Below are 11,407 nucleotides of genomic sequence, written 5' to 3'. Positions count from 1 at the left end.
TCCAGGTAAGTGCATGAACAAGCCATGTAGAGTCCCACTTACCCTTGGCTCGGTACTCACACGCTGGCACTTCCTGTCAATTCAGGCGCAGCTGTCTATATATACAGTAGAAGCAGAAAGTTCGTACAGGCTGACAATACATGCACGAACTTATCGCTATTTCTTAAAGATCCCCTTCCATTGTTTTCAAAGGAAAACATTGATTTTTTTATTTGTATTTCTATGAAAATGTTTTCCTATCTATAATGTTTCCAACACTCACTATTGGCTTAACCTTGGCACGAAAGCTGCGATATTTTGCCAAATGATCGCTTATCCACCTCACAGAGACATCCTGGAGATCGTCTGGATACTCTTCTTTCACTTTGCTAGCTATAAGGGCTCTTTTTCCAATACACGCTCTGCTTTGCAAGAAATTCTCTTAGAAATTTTCCTGTGACGCCCAAACCTAGGAAGAGCTGTTGGAATGCTTGACTCCCCATTTTCACGATATCTCGCCAACCACCTCTGAACTGCTCTTTGCTTTAATTTAAGCTTTTGGCTATGAGCCCTCTTTGTAAAGGGTTATGACAGCAACAACCATATCTCTTTCCAGTTGTTTGCTTGGAGCCATGGCACTCAAGAAAAATAGCACTGAATGTCAGAAAATCACTCTCAAATGCAGCACTGAATGTCAGAAAATCACTCTCAAATGCGTCGGAATCTGTAAACAAAAGATTGCTTACTGAAGCCCGTCAGTTTTACTGGAGTGTTAGTAATAAATACTAGTTAGTCATTTTGTCTCGGGGGAAACACCAGTTCAGGTGCCAAGCAGTCAAAAAATTAATTTTTTCCCTTTGAAAACAATGGGAGGGGATCTTTAAGAAACAGCGATAAGTTCGTGCATGCCTCGTCACCTTGTACGAACTTTATGCTTCTATTGTATATATATACATATATATATGCAGTATATATGTATATATATATATATATATATATATATATATATATATATATATATATATATATATATATATATATATATATATATATATATATATATAATTTATATATATACAGTAAACCCCTGTATTCGCATTCTCATGGTTTATGGACTCACGCATTCATGGGTTTCTCTGTGGAACATATCTAGCCATTTTTCGCAGAAAATTCGCTCATTCGCGGTATTTTTCACTGAGAAATATTCACTAATTACTGTATTTTTCATATAATTTTCATGAATAAATGCACTTTTTGTGATAAAACTATTAAAATACTCAGCTATAAGCATTTTTACAGGGTTTTTCTTGGTTTAAGCTATCAAAATGGGCAGTTATAATGTTTTTAGAGGGTTTAAACTATTCGTGGATTTTAACTATTCATGGGGGAGGGTGTGGGTACGCATCCCCGTGAATATGGGGTTCACTGTATATATATATATATATATATATATATATATATATATATATATATATATATATATATATATATATATATATATATATATATATATATATATATATATATATATATATATATATATATATAATATAATATATATACTTTCTACCAGCTAATTGATATGGGGCTATTAGACAGCATTTGGGACACTAAACTACTAAACTACAATAAAGCAAAGCTAGGTACAGCATAAGTAAAGCAAGATTAGCTGACACTGAATCCCATAGTGAGTTACCAGTGTGCCCTGGTTGCGAGCTGACGTTCACGCTTTTAAATTAAAACTAAAGTTAAAACACCACCTAAATCATATATATACTTGCAAACTATTATATTGAACAGGAAGACATTTTTCCATGCCTACTGAATCCTGAGACGTGATTATTTAAGGTTTTTGGCTGCCATATTGGATGCCATCTTTCTTTATATATGCTATATGAATACTTTAACAGAAATACATTTTACTTTTGCTTGGTGACTGTCTAAAATGTGTATAACCAAAACAAATGCATAAAAAACATGACCAGAGGCACATGAGTCCCATATTAAAACCTTGACTAGTGGCCATCTTGAAAAATGGCAGCCATTTTGGAATTTTGAGTGGACACCCAGTAATTTTCAAAAAGTTGCCTCTGGAGAAGATATGTACCAACTTTCATGCTTGTATCATTAACTGAAGTATTTTAGTGAAAAAATGATTTTATCTGCTGCACTAAAAGAGAAGGTCTGCTCACTTCCCCCAAATTCCCCATGTAGGCGGAGCTTTGTCTACCTCCTTATTGCGTCAGGAAGTGAATTGCTATAAAGAAAACGAAAAAAAAGAAAATGGGTATAATTTGGAGGAAACTACTATCATTATCATAATATAATTGCGTTTGTGTGTCACTCTATTCATATCACACGACAATTTCGTTTCTACTAATCTAAAGCCAGTAATAAGGATGTAATTCTTGTTCTGTACTGTGTTAAGTGAATGAGGAGAGTTTCAGGCATCTTGAATTATATTACTTATCATTAATGTAAAGTGACACACAATTTTCATATACATATCTACTTTTTAGATGGGTTCCAAAATAGGATTTTACTTGTATTTCTTAGAATTAGGACAGTCGTTTATGAGGACTGCATAAATGTTACCTATTATCCTATTTTCAGGCATTTAACATATAGGGATTTGTTATACAGAAGGTGTTCAGTTTTTCACTCGTTCATAATCAGTTAAGAAATTAATTTTCTTATGTCTTTCACAGGTTTGTATCTCTATATTTGCAGCCATCAGTGCAACACACATATGACATTATGCAATATATACTCAATAATTACTGAGGAATTCTCAAGTCTAACTTCGTTCACAAGTGCATCTTCAAGAAAGCGGGGATGTTTACTTTATTATTACCCCGCGACAGTCAGGTGTGCACTGAAAGGGTTTCCCACCCAGGATCTTATTAAGCAGGTACCTCTAAGATACGTCATCGCCTACGTAGTTACCCAAGGTGGGAGGTGACCCCACCCAGTTGGGTAGACCTTGTCTCTCGTGGCCTGGGGTTCTAGTATAAAGGTTCGTTTCGAATCGACCAACACAGAGCTGTCTGTTCATGAATAGCTGTACCTCTGATAAGACCTCTTCACTGCGCTAAAATGGAAAACTGCAGTATCTGCAAAATTTTCGAAATTGAGATACGCCACCTGTTGGGCTCGTGAAACACCAATGCACAAGTTCCTGCAGTTTCAGAATGATTCTTCAATGCTTTCCACGAGTATTTAGGGGTTCCCATTTGCAGTATCTGCAAAATCAGTAGGAAGACAAAGGAGTATCTACCATTCTTCTCAGTTTTGTATTTTTGCAGATACTGCAGCCTTCCATTTTAGGGCAGTACAGTCAACAATAAGAGATCATTGTCAAAATTTGCCACATAACTTTAGACAGAGAGGACTTTAAAAAATTGGCAAAGTCTAGGAATGAACAAGAACTCAGAATTTTAGAATCTTTTGATTAGATTAAATAAGCCGCCTTTAAAACTTGATGGCAGTTCATTTCCTTTGCACATGATATCAATGTTTTATATCACCATGCCCTAGTTGTTTCAAAAAAAAATTTTGGGGTTTTTCTTTGAATTTTTAGACCTTTATTGTATTTTGTAATTGTAATATTGTATAAAGTTTTACCATATCCACGTCTTTTGCTCATTTCAGCTGATTTCTCGAAAATGATGCCAGATTTGTACTGAAACGCCAAAAGTAAAACGTTCTTCGTTTTAAAATTCATCAGTATATATATATATATATATATATATATATATATATATATATATATATATATATATATATATATATATATATATATATATTTCTTACCATCTCTCAGTTCCCGGTCCACAGTCCCATCCATCACAAAAAGGGTTCTCTGTTTCCCCTTATCCCCATTTATTTCAGACATCGACAGTCTCTATTTTCTATATATTTTGTTGTATATTCGGTACACAAAACAGTTCACCCCTCTACCGTTCCCATAACCACCACGTTGCCATGTTTCTCGTTGTAATTTTCCTTTGTTTTCTTTCCAGTCACTAAAAGTTTTGTTTTGTTTATGTTAATTGTTAGCCCTCTCATCTCCATTCCATTCTCCCAACTTATAAAAATGCCATGAGATCAAAGCAAAAATCGTACTGACCACAGGATGTGAGTTCAAAAGAAGAAGAAAAGTTACTGAACGAAAGAATTCATTAAAACTTACACTAAAATATCAAAGAAGCAAGAGACACAAGAGCAACAAAATGGGTCAAGTTGCCAAGGATAGCAGGATTGAACCAAGAAGCCCGTCTAACGAGACTATAATATCGAGAATTAAAAGCCACAGTAGTGCTAAAAATATTTGTGCACGAATTAAAAATGATAAGTAGAGACTTTCAGATACTACTCCGTACCCTCATCAGTCCTACTAAACGGTAAAACAATGGAGGGATTGCTAAGACGACAACGCAAGAAACTGGTACTAAGCGGATTCTTCAAACAGTGTTGGTCAGGTAACCACTGTTCGATTGTTCCTGTTGGCGAGATGGCTGGAATGACGCCATGACTCTCAGCTATAGCAACATCAGCCATCTGGGATAAAAGAGAGGTGAGCGCAACATTAGGGGTCTTACAGTCATCAGGAAGATGAACCTTAAAATCGGCGACAAGTGGCCAATAATTAATTAACAAAATTAACCACATCAGTGAAGGTTTTGTTCCCTTCAAAAGCACACCCCTTTATAATAGCAGCCCTTTCCACTAAGCGACGAACAACATCACTCTTAAATATGACAGAGGCACCATTCCAATTGATGTTGTGACCTGGAACGAACAATGAGAAAGAGTGGAGATGCTGGTGTTTGTCGCTTAGTGGAAACGGCTGCTATAAGAAATGGGTGTGCTTTTGAAGGGAACAAAACCTTCACTGATGTGGATAATTTTGTTAATTCGTTAATTATTGGCCACTTTGTCGACGATTTTAAGATTCATGTTTCTAGTGATTGTGAGACCCCTGATATTGCTCCCACCTCTCTTTTATCAGATGACCGATGTTGCTATAGCTGAAAGCCATGGCACCAATGGAGTCTCTGTTGAGCTGGAATCACCCGTGCGACCACTTCGTAGTTCCAGCCATCTCGCTAACAGGAACAATCAAACAAAGGTTACCTGGACAACACTTTTTGAAGAATTCGCTTAGCACCAGTTTCTTGCGTTGTTGTTTTAACACTCCCTTATATAGTAGTAATATCTGAAAATCTCTCCTTAGCATTTTTTACTCTACATAAATATTTTTAACACTACTGTGACTTTTAATTCTCGATGGTAGGATTATTATTATTATTAAAATAGTTTAACCAGACCACTAAGCTGATTAACAGCTCTCATGGGGCTCGCCCGAAGAATTAAAATTAAATCTAGGCCATAGGGACTAAATGATGCATGAAAAAAGAAATTTTAAATATAAATATGCAAAAAGGCTTATGCTTCCACACTAGAATACACGCACACATTAAATACATTTACTCACGTTTCCATCTGCACAAAAAAAAAAAAATTAGAACTCAGAATAAGTTATTTTCAAAATTCAGATTTTTTTATTCATTTATTTATTAAATGCCCCGTGGATTTTTTGTATTTTCATAAATTACTTCATATTATATCAATTAATTTACTATTCCTCATAAATATTAAATTGGGATCATTGAAAATGTAAATTCTGATAAAATTTCGACGATCGACTTATTCCCGAAAGTTGATAACCGTTGTTGTTATGTTTCGGACATTTACATAACACATGTTTAGTTGTTATTATCACTTTGCATTATGAGCATTAGGGAGCAGGGTCATGTGGGCTGCTCATTAAGTACATGTGTCAGACGAGTAGCCTATGACCTATTTGGAGACGTGTCAGAATTGCTTGCGCATGTCTATCTCTCTGATATGATGAACTCCATTTTCTAACAACAGGTTTTATTGGTTTCAACTTATGTTCCTCATTCCATTTATTTTGAATACCTATTTTTATGTGTGTTACATAATCATTAATAGGGATATTTACGTGCGAACTTGTCATATGGGCTATTTCTTATGCTGCTTCATCAGCCAATTCATTTCTCTTAATCCCGACATGGGCAGGGATCCAACATATTTCTATATTTTTTGTCCATTAGTATACAACTTTTGGAGTAATAAATTTATTTGTTGTACAATTTTATTTTTTGGTTTGTAACCTTGAATGGAGTCGCTAACAATAAAAAAATTATTAAATGAGGTTTCTTTAATTATTTTTATGGCTGATGCTATTGCATACAACTCTGTTGTGAATACTGAAGCATCATCAGGTAGAGAGAACTGATACGTTTTGTCTTGGGATACTACAGCACATACCACTCCATACCCTGATTCCAATCCATCTGTGTACAGTATATTGCGTAATGTGGACCTTTATGGGTTATACAGTATGTTCTATTGTGTTGTCTGTGGTGTTCTCGGGTATATGAGCAACTTTTTGATAAATATTTTATATAAGTGTGTGCAAATTCTGATTTTATTCATAGTCCAAAAAGGTGGTAATTTTACTATTGACGGTAATTGTACACTTACACTGTGACTCAAACAATCTTCTGGCTCTAACAGGGAAAGGTGGTGAGTGATTGTCTATAAATACATCTCTTAATTCAAACAATGTTTTTGTTGAAGAATCACTTGCTCTGAATTCTCAGAGTACTCTTCATTATTACAAACTATCTGTGGAGAGACAGTGATAGTTCACCACATTCGACTTGTAAAGATGAGGTTGGTGATGATCTAAAGGCTCCTGAACATATTCTAAGGCCTTCATTGCGAATTGGATCCAACGTTCAGCGTTGCGTCTGATGCTGAGCCATATATTTTCCTTCCATAATCAGTGATTTAATTTCATGTATGTTATGTGGGCTTTCCAGTTCCAATGAATATCGAACACTAATTCCAAAAAATTTGTTGTTTGGCCAATTGGAATACTGTGGTTTCTTATTTTCAAATCAATTTCCTCACCCTTTTTCCACTTTTTATGTTTATAACACATGATTGCTTGAATTTTATCTTTGAAAAATTTAAATCCTATATATGAGGCCCATTCATCTATTTTTATTATGGTTTTATTGATGATTCACTCCATGTTTTATTCGAGATGCTGAATAATATATGGCAAAATCATCCATATACAGGTTACTTTTAAATCCAAAAGGTAGGTTATTATTGATATCATTTATTGCTAATGTAAACAACGTAGCCTACCACTAAGGACACTTCCTTGTGGAACACCGTTTTCAAGTGGAAACGTATTTGACAATACATCATCAATTCTTATCTGAAATGTGCAATCTGTCAGAAAGTTTTGGATAAACTAGGTAAAATGTCCATGGATGCTGTTTTTATATACTGTAGTTTTTATTATTGCATACCTTCATATAGTATCGTATGCCTTTTCAACAAAAAAAAACGACAGCTACATAACTTGTTTTCGTTCAAACCCTCTGCTTATGTGGACTTCTAGGTTAGACAGAGAATCCTATGTAGATCTGTTACATTGTGACCCAAATTGAATAAGAGTCAGAATTTTATTTTTTCGAATGTGCCACCCCAGTCCGGCATTTACCATTTTCTCCGGTAATTTATATATAAAAACTTGTTAAAGCAATTGGTCTGTAATTATTTACATTACTGGGATCCTTTCCAGGTTTGGGGATAGGAATTATTATAGCATTTCTCCATTTATCAGGAAATAATTTTTGAAGCCATAAATGATTGTAGAAATTTAAAAGGTATGACTTTTCCAATGGTGCTAAGTGGCAGATCACCTCAAAACAAATACTGTCACCTGCGGGAGCAGATTTATTGCTGTTCAGTAGAGCATATTCCAACTCTTCCATATTAAATTTTCTATTATGATATATATCTTCTAATTAATTGTTATTAATTCCATATTATTTTTCTTTGTACGGAAGTGTTCATCTAAATTTTTATCACTACTTACATTTGCCAAGTTTTCTTCTATTATATTACTTAGTCTTTGGGATCAAGTATTCTTTTTCCATTTTTTAATATGGCATGTCTAGGTGGTTTAACATCTATTTTCCTCCATGAAATTATTCTTCCTTCAATTACTTCTGCATCAAATTTTGCAGATATTTTTCGCATAGAGATTTTAATGTTATTAAATTCTAGTAATAATATAGTCATTTTTTGTAAAATTTCTTCTAATCTCGCCAATGTTTTATTCATTTTATTGACTTTTTTTTATTAAAATTATCTAGTCGTCTCCCTACTGAGTGTTTTATTTGTATTAATTCCGATAGCTTATCAAACCACAAAGGAACTTTGTGTTTTTTTGGATGAGATTCTGATTTTGGTATTGCTTTATCAGCAGCATTTTTAATGAAATCAGCAAGACATTTATTAGTTTCATTATGGTCTTTGAAAAATTCAGATGGTGGGATATTCCTAATGTGCATTTCATATCGCTACCAATCTGCTTTAAAAGTGTTATGGTGAGGGATATATTTTGCAGGATTATTCTGTACTAAGGAAATTAATATTGGGAAATGATCTCTGGTGTAGAAGTCATCTGTATTACAAACCAAAATGTCAGCTATACTTGAGGCACACAGAGTTAAGTACTGAAGAAAACGTTCCACGAGTTTTTTAATAATAAGTGCTGATTTCGTTATTATTTATAAAGCACATGTCATTTGAATCCATGAATTCTACTTTACTTCCTGCTCTATTTGAGTTTGTACAATTATAGTCCCATACTGGGTTGTAAGCATTAAAATCACCTACTATTAATGTAGGTTCCTTGGCATTGTTAAGTAATTCTTCAAGTTTATCGATATAATTTTTATTAGGTTCGTTATATAAATTATAAATTGCATAATTATCGTTTTTATTCGGATTTTAATACCTGATATTTGCAAGTTAGTAATGTTTATAGGTACTTTGTCGTAAACTACTTTATGTACATATATGGCTGTGGCTAAGTTTCCTTCTTCCTCTCGTGATGTACAGTACAGTAGATGCTAAGGTGTATTTACCTAGCGTTGACACAGTTTTGTTGACATGTTGTCAACATAACAACATTGACTGATATTCTTTTAGTAATCGTTGCACTTCTCCCAGGTGTAATTTGGTCTGTAAACCATTTACGTTCCATTGTATAGGCTAATATAGCTATTGAAAGTATGTTATAGCGGTCGAGTTTTGCTTTCTTTTTTTATATTATTAACTTGGATTTTTTCTAATAATTTACTCAGGACATTTATTTTTCTTTAAAATATATCAGGTGTTCAATGCACAAGCAACCTTTTTCGTGGGTGCTCAAATCAGTGATTTCCCTTTTTTTCAATATATTATAAAATTTCTTATAATGTTTGTTAAACTATCTTTTGTTATGTTTTTATTATTATTGCACAATTCAACGAAACAATCATTACATCCACATTCGTTATCACGTATTTTTCTTGCTTTATTTGTTTTTGTTGTACTAATAATAGAGATGGAGTTATCTCTTCTCCTTTGACATATTGTTATCTATGGTATGGTTCTCTTCCACTTCTTCGGTGTTTTGGATATCTGCTTCCAAAGGCATTACTATTATTTTAGGTGATAAAGTTTTTTTTCTTCACATCCTTTATCTTTGGTTTAACCGATGTTTCTCTAATAGTAGTAGGTTCCTTCGTTTTGGGTGGTGTTCTCTAAAGGCCTTTTTTTATCTTTAATTTCCAGTCCATCACAAATTCCCTCTCCTATTTCTGTAGTAGTATCTTCTTGCACTCCTATTTGTATTAATATTTCAAATGAATTTGATAAAATATTATCCACTTCATTTGTACCTGTTTCTTTAGTCTTTGCCATTTTTTCTGCAAAGCATTAATTTCTTCTTAAGATTTACTTTCCTGTGCTCCGTTACTATTATCTGTATGCGTTTTTGTTTCCTTATTGATTCTTGTTATTGAAGAAAATGTATGCTTCTTAGATGGATCTTGAATTCCTCTCACTTTCAGTTCTAATTTAGCTTCTTTTATAGACATCCCTACTCTTTCTTGTAATATTTTTAATTCTGTATTGTATATATAATACGTGCACTCTTTGGACCTTCAGTAAATGATCTTGCCCACAGTTTACACACTTTGGCCTACTACATTTCCATTGTGTAGCATGTTTGTCAGATCCACAATAAGCACATATAGGTTCATTTCCACAGTTTTCTTCGTGTGCCCATATTTGCCACCATATTTAGTGGCTTTGGAACACGGGGTCTCAGTTATCTATTTTGGCCCAAAATTTTTATTTTTTGAGGTAGATCTTGACTTTCAAATTTTATTTCTGCAATTCTTAATGTTTTATTATTCTGTTACTTGCTATCATATTTATGTTGTATGAAAACAACAGGTCTATTTCACACCTACCTTTGAAAAGTAGCAAGTCTGGTAGTGATGGCCTTGGGAACCTCTCTCTCTCTCAGGCATATCTGGCTTCCCTTCCTCTCTCTCTCTCTCTCTCTCTCTCATAAAACTCCTTTCCTATTTCTAAGGTATGGAAATCAAACCTAGCTTACAAAAATAGAGTTTATTTTACAAGTCTAACAATATATCATGTAAAATGAAAATATGTATGATAGATAGAAAATCCCATTAAGCTATACCCCCAAAAGAAAAAAGTGAACAGTTATAAGAAAACATAATGTGTGGGGATTAATTCCCATCTCCCACCAAGTCATGTCTCTCCCCAAATAACCTTTCAAGTCGATTACATCACCACTTCATTTTAGGTGGCTATACGCCATGACTGATTATGGTTTCCACCCCCTTCGAAACCTCTGTAATGAACAGAACCAACTCCCATTAAAATTAGAACTCATTCAGTTCATATCACACAGAAAACACACTGAAAAGACATAAAGACATAAACAATAGGCGTTAAACACTGGAAATGAAACATTGCAAATGTTAGTCATTTTCCAAGTTCAACACTTAACCTTTCAGAAAAAAGGGAATCCTGATTCCTGAGTGTTCCAGCATGTCTTTCTGGTTTGGCTCTTGACAAATGAATGTGTAAGCTGTCACTAGAGCCTTTGCACCTTGTGATTTTCACATTACACAAACGAACACACTCTTCCTTTGACACACCTAGAAATCCAATAACAACCAGGCAAAAAGTTCTAGAAGCTTCAATCCAGAACCGTGACATAAAGCTCCACCTGAACATGTGTCGCTGACACCTGCTGTATTCAAATGTGACTGTACAAAAGATGCTGAATTAGCAGATGCCCTGGTCACATACCTTCCACCTGCAAGATTGCTGACTATTGCAAGAGTTTGTATGTCGCAGGCATGTACACAAATACACCTGCACCCATCAAACAGAGTTTGGACCACCTACCTTGTGTCGACCCTGACAGAAATTACACTTATTCAGA

At 34.2% G+C, this 11,407-nt stretch overlaps 1 protein-coding gene across 2 annotated transcripts in view; it reads left to right on the top strand.

Annotated features, from left to right (window-relative positions):
• LOC136833484 (DNA ligase 1-like) overlaps positions 1-11,407 on the top strand; it is a 440,466-nt gene that overhangs the window by 5,737 nt on the left and 423,322 nt on the right. The window lies entirely within an intron of this gene.

The sequence above is a fragment of the Macrobrachium rosenbergii genome, chromosome 51, assembly GCF_040412425.1.
Source record: "Macrobrachium rosenbergii isolate ZJJX-2024 chromosome 51, ASM4041242v1, whole genome shotgun sequence".
Classification (NCBI taxonomy): Eukaryota; Metazoa; Arthropoda; class Malacostraca; order Decapoda; family Palaemonidae; genus Macrobrachium; species Macrobrachium rosenbergii.
The sequence above is the reverse complement of the archived record's forward strand: the minus strand, read 5'-3'. Positions and strand labels throughout refer to the sequence as shown.